We start from the raw sequence: 5,765 nt of genomic DNA, 5'->3' as shown, positions 1-5,765 counted from the left end.
AGAAGATGCGTGACATTGAGAGACAAACGCCACATTCCTCTAGAGGTGGGTCTGCTGCTGGAAAATAGCCTTCAAGTGCCAAGTCTGTCCTCTCTCGCCTTGAATGTGTATAACCACTTCATTGGGTAGGTATTATAATCTGAAAAATGCCTAGAGTGAACCCTTAAATTGTGAGTCACTGGTGACATCTCCATGGGCTCTACCACACTTCCATTTGCTCCACTGCTTTGCCCTGGAATAACCCGCCATTTGGTGCTGAATCGGAACAGATACCAATTGGGTTTCCCCCGGATTGCCGTTGGTTCCAATTTAGCGCTAAAGAGTGGGGTTTCTGGGGGTGAGGAGTAGTAGGGCGTAGGCAGAACTGTTTAGAGCTGTGTCTAGAAAGCACAAAGAGCAGAAAATGGCCCAGTCCTGTGCTTTCTAGGCAAAGAGGCATTTGAGAAATTCCACTAGGACTTCAGTGACTTCCACCCCACCATCACCAAATCCCAGCAGCCCCAGCCAGCATGGCCAGTGATCAGGCAAAAACATCTGGAGGTCCATAGGTTCCCTACCCCTGGTCTATAGCCATGCTTTGTGATGCAACCACATCTGTTCTGAACCATCATATGGACTCACAACTTAAAGAATGAAGGAAAAGCAGGTTTTTGAGACTAGACTGATGCTACTGAATAACCTGCTGCAGCAGGAAAGGGAAACCTGAGACTCTACAGAAATGCTTAGACTCCTTCAGTCCTAGCCAGCATGGTCTCTGGATGATGGGAGCTGTGGTCTAGCAGCTTCCAAAGATACACAGTCTTGCCCTCCCCCCATATTACAGGATAGGCTCAGAAGAGAAAATGATGGACTAGCACTTCTTGCAAACTGAGACCACCATCAAGGTTGCCCAACCCACCCAGGAGGAGGAGGAGGAGGAGGAGGAGGAGGAGGAAGAAGAAGAAGAAGAAGAAGAAAAAGAAGAACTGCCCTTCTGAGTGGGGTGCCCCAGCTACTCTTGGCAGCTTCCAACAAAAAATAGAAAAAACACAATACAACACCACACACTGAAAACCTCCCTGAACAGGGCTGCCTTCAGATGCCTTTTAAAAACCACTTTGCTAATATTGCTATGAAACATTTTCCATAGCATTTGTATTCTGATCTTCTCTCTGCCCAGATGTTCCCCCATAGCCCCAGATCTAAGAGGGAGAAGAAGCCTCAAAGCATCTTCAGGGAGGAGAAGTAGTAGCAATAATGACAAGGTAAGAAGAACTATCTTTTTCTCAAGCTCAACCTACAAATTATATAAGGGAACCTGTGTCCCTCCACAAATTGCTGGTCTACAACTCCCATCAGTCCCAGCCAGCATGGCCAAAGAGCAGGGATGGGATTCGTAGTCTGGAGGGCCACAGGCTCCCCATCTCTTACATGGAGCTCTCTGGGATTCTTTCCTCTACAGGGTGTTATCTGGAGCAGAGGACAGGCACTGCAAGATTGTATGCATGATTCTTTCCCCTCCAATCCTTTTCCATCTCAAGATCACTCTTCCTCAACCTGCTTTTCCACCTGGCAGATGGGGAAGGCAAGAGACTCTCATACGTCCCCCATATCTTTCCCCTTGTGGGTGAAAAAACTGGTTGGCAAGGAAGGGAGACTGTGAGCTGCAAAACAACTGGAGGCGAAAGTGTTTAGCAACCACTTCCTGACCGCCTGCTAATACACAGCCTCCTCAGGGAGGTTTGCTGTGGGTTAAAAAGAGAGAAAAAGTGAATAGTTTAAACATCCATGCAAATGTAAGACCTATGATGTCAAGGTGTCATCAGGTTAACTGTTTCTAAAAATATTTTTTCCCCACTTAGTGAGATATTTTGAGTAAGAATCACCCAAATATGAATTCAAACTTTGGGGGAAATTGAATTGAGTGAATTATGCCACTTATAAAATGCTGTCCAGAACAATTGAAAGCCAGAAGTGAGTGTTTCGGTTTTCGAACGATTTTCAGAAGCCAAATGTCCAGCACGGCTTCTGCGGCTTCCGATTGGCTGCAGGATACTCCTGCAGCCAATCGGAAGCCACGCCTTGGCATTCTGTTTAAGAACCAAGGTACAACTCTATTATTATAAATGTGATTTCTTACCTGCCCTTTGCCATAAGATTCCAGGGTGGGTTTCAGCAATTTTAAAAAATGCAACATTGAGCACTTGGAGGCAGGGGAGAGATTGCGACCCGAAATCACATGAGAACATAGCACCCAAAACGGCCACTTGTGCTGTTGCAGGATAAAACAGGATGTCCCGGTTTTTCCAGGACAGTTGTGGGGTATGGAACTGTTCTTACAAGAGAGTTGTATGTTACATATAGACACCGCCAAAAGACAACACACAAGGCCTTGTTCGGGTGTGGGTGTGTATCTGTGTGTGAAGATTTAACTTTCTCTCTTTTTGCCTTCTACAGCATGCATTCTGATGATACTTTCTGCGTCAAATGTCCTGTGTCTGGGCAGGCATCTGGGAAATTGCAGGGCATAGAACTTTGGACTTTGGGAGACAGTCGGAAAGACACACAAGAGGAAGAGAAATTATGCACAAACACACTGAAAGGTAAGTATGGGTGAGACAAGATAGTCAGTCTTATTTTCAGCGGATTTTTGTGGGAAGGGCTTGCGGGGTGGGGGGAAAGAAGGACCCTCAGATGTTTGTTTTCTCAAGAGATTTCATACCTGGTCAGATAGAGTCATTTCTGCTTGAAATTTGCAAACAAAAACCAGCTTTCATTGCGTTCTGCTTTAGGAGTGCCCAACAAAAACCAGTGCAGATTATCTTAATTTGGAAGATAAACAGCGTGCAGAGGTGAGAGTGGAGGATGACCCATTCTCAGAGCTTTCTTTTTCCAGCCGGAGCTCAGTTCCAGCACCTCTCAGGTGGGGACCATTGCCATTCTAAGAGAACAAGGGAGAAGTGCATGGTGAGCTATTTCTAGAAAAATAGCACTGCGCATTCCCACTCCCCATATTCCACACATTGATTATCTCTAGAATGAATGCCCTATTCAAAGGGCTAAAGAGGATCTATTATCTACCACCTTACCTGTGCAAAATATGCTCCTGTGAACCAATGACTGACACACAAAAAAATCTTATAGATGTCAACTCTGAAGTAAGTCCCACTGAGCTCAGGGTGGGTTTCTACCAGGTAAGTTGGGAAAGGGCTACAGCTTTCGGCATTTATAATTAGTAAAGTATATCAATTAATTCTCCATTTAAAAAAATTACCCAAAGCAGCCTGCAGCAAAACTTTGCAGACTATGACGTTCATAACTAATCCGGGCTAAGAACTGCTGCTTTATTAATGTATTATTATCATGTGCTGCAAGAGTAGAATATATGTTCTATTTGTTTTCTCTTTTTTAAATGGGAGAAAAGTTCCACTGATGCCTGGGGAAAGGTGATTCATTCACCTATTTTGCTCCAGATACTTTTATGGTGGCTCTCTTAATAGCCTTCTTCTTTGCGTCCATTAATTATTTTTCTACAGGTGTTCTCTGTTATAAACACAAGGTATTTAGGGTGTTGTTGTTTTTTAAAACCAGACAGAATATCTCTCCTCCTCAGCCTTGAAAGTGTTTTGTCAGCAATCATCCACCCCTACAAATAATTTGTGGGCCATTCCAGAATCAGCTATCCATGCCAAATAAAGGAGCAAAATTCTGGACAGTACCACTGTACAGGTGGGCCATTGCATTTCTGAATGCTTCCTCAAGATAAAACTCACAAACTACTCCATCAAGGAAATGATTATACTATACATTTATCCCTGACATGCTAGATCACTACATGCTGGGAGGTTTTTTTTAAAGTAGGGGTCGCATTAACACACACCATGACCTCCCTCTCTCTTTTGCTATCTGAAGTGACACAGCCTAGAATGCTCCCAATTTCATCTGTGAAATGCAAGGATGACGAGCTCATGGACTTTCAGATGTTGCCAGACTGCAGTCTCCCTAATTCATGACCTTTTGAGGAAAGCTTCCCTAGCCATGAAGAATGAAGCAGAGAATGAGAACCCTTTCTTCTCTCTCTTTCACTTTCTTTGCAAAGAGGTATCACTGAAGCAAAGCTCTTGACAAAGTCACAGTGAAAGTGAAGAACTTCCCCAGGGCTAAGCAGATGCGCCACCACTGAACTACAGAAATGATCCTCCCCGTATCTATAGCAGAAATCTTCAATAAAATTCAATCAAAAAGACTTCCATGGTCATTCCTACCATTTATTTAACACCTTCTCTCCTAAACCTGCCAGAGCAGCTCTCGAGGTGAAAGCAATTCCCATCCTGTGAAGCAGCTATATTTTTAGAAAAGCAGCTATGTTTTCAGAAAAAGTCAGAGCTACAATTTCAGTCATGAAAGCTTCGTCAAACCCAACATTAAAATACGAAGCCCAGACAAAGACAGGGTTAAATTTTGTTTAATCAACGTGAACACGCAAGACAAAATCAAAACAAAAAGTCCTCCATTTCTTCTGCCTTACTCATGGCATCCACCAAATCACAGTCCAAAGAGTTCCAGGAGTTGCTCGCTGCTGTTATGATGCTACCAAAGTCCAGAGCACTACAATGATGGAAAGGAAGGACTTGTTTTGAGGAGGAAAGCAGAGCCCAACTACTGCTAACTAAATTCTGTAAGGGTAGGAGAAGGCCAAGTGATTTGGGATGCCTCCAGACTGGTAGCTTCCCAATCATTGGCCAAGCATCGTTCTTCCACTGTACACTATGTGTCAGATTTATTTATTTTATTCTACTGCAAAACAGTAGAAGAAGGATAGCTCAGTTGATAAGATCATGCGGCCGATGATGCCAAGGTTGCAAGTTTTATCCCCATATGAGACACTTGCATATTCCTGCCTTGCAAGGGCTACATGATCCTTGGAGGGACATGGGTGGCACTGTGGTCTAAACCACCATGCCTCTTGGACTTTCCAATCAGAAGGTCGGCAGTTCAAATCCCCGCAACGGGATGAGTTCCCATTGCTCTGTCCCAGCTCCTACCAACCTAGCAGTTCGAAAGCACGCCAGTGCAAGTAGATAAATAGGTACCGCTGCGGCGGGAAGGTAAACTACATTTTTGTGTGCTCGGTGTCCCATTTCACCAGAAGCGGTGTAGTCATGCTGGCCACATGACCCGAAAAGCTATCTGTGGACAAATGCCAGCTCCCTCGGCCTGAAAGCAAGATGAGCGCCGCAACCCTATAGTCGCCTTTGACTGGACTTAACCATTCAGGGGTCCTTTACCTGTTTTTTACCTTTACCTTCCTACTCTACAATTCTATGACTGCAACTTACTCAAAGTAGACCCATTAAAATAAATGAGCAAGTGACTAACATGTCCAATGATTTCAGTGGGTTAACTCAGAATGTGGCTCATTTGGCTACAATCCCCACTCCCCCAAAATTTCAAAGCAGGGGGGAAATGTAGATTAAAACAAAAATCAAATTTTAATTTGCACTAAAGTATTTTTTGTTCACTTCAGCACTTAAATGGCACCAGTAGGAAAGGTAACTGAATATAGGATGTGCTAGATGTGTGGCCGAAGAATTGATGCTTTTGAATTATGGTGCTGGAGGAGACTCTTGAGAGTCCAATGGACTTCAAGAAGATCAAACCTATCCATTCTTAAGGAAATCAGCCCTGAGTGCTCACTGGAAGGACAGATCCTAAAGCTGAGGCTCCAATACTTTGGCCACCTCATGAGAAGAGAAGACTCCCTGGAAAAGACCCTAATGTTGGTA

At 44.1% G+C, this 5,765-nt stretch overlaps 1 long non-coding RNA gene across 1 annotated transcript; it reads left to right on the top strand.

Annotated features, from left to right (window-relative positions):
- Positions 1-1,057: 1,057 nt before the first annotated feature.
- LOC309528286 lies at positions 1,058-4,478 on the top strand. The gene is made up of 3 exons (XR_014217600.1): positions 1,058-1,244; positions 2,437-2,582; positions 3,892-4,478. It is a non-coding gene; the product is annotated as an uncharacterized lncRNA (long non-coding RNA).
- Positions 4,479-5,765: the final 1,287 nt, after the last annotated feature.

This window comes from Podarcis vaucheri, assembly GCF_965113315.1.
Source record: "Podarcis vaucheri genome assembly, chromosome: 3".
Lineage (NCBI taxonomy): Eukaryota > Metazoa > Chordata > Lepidosauria > Squamata > Lacertidae > Podarcis > Podarcis vaucheri.
Note: the sequence above shows the minus strand (reverse complement) of the source record. Positions and strands in the feature narration are given on the sequence as shown.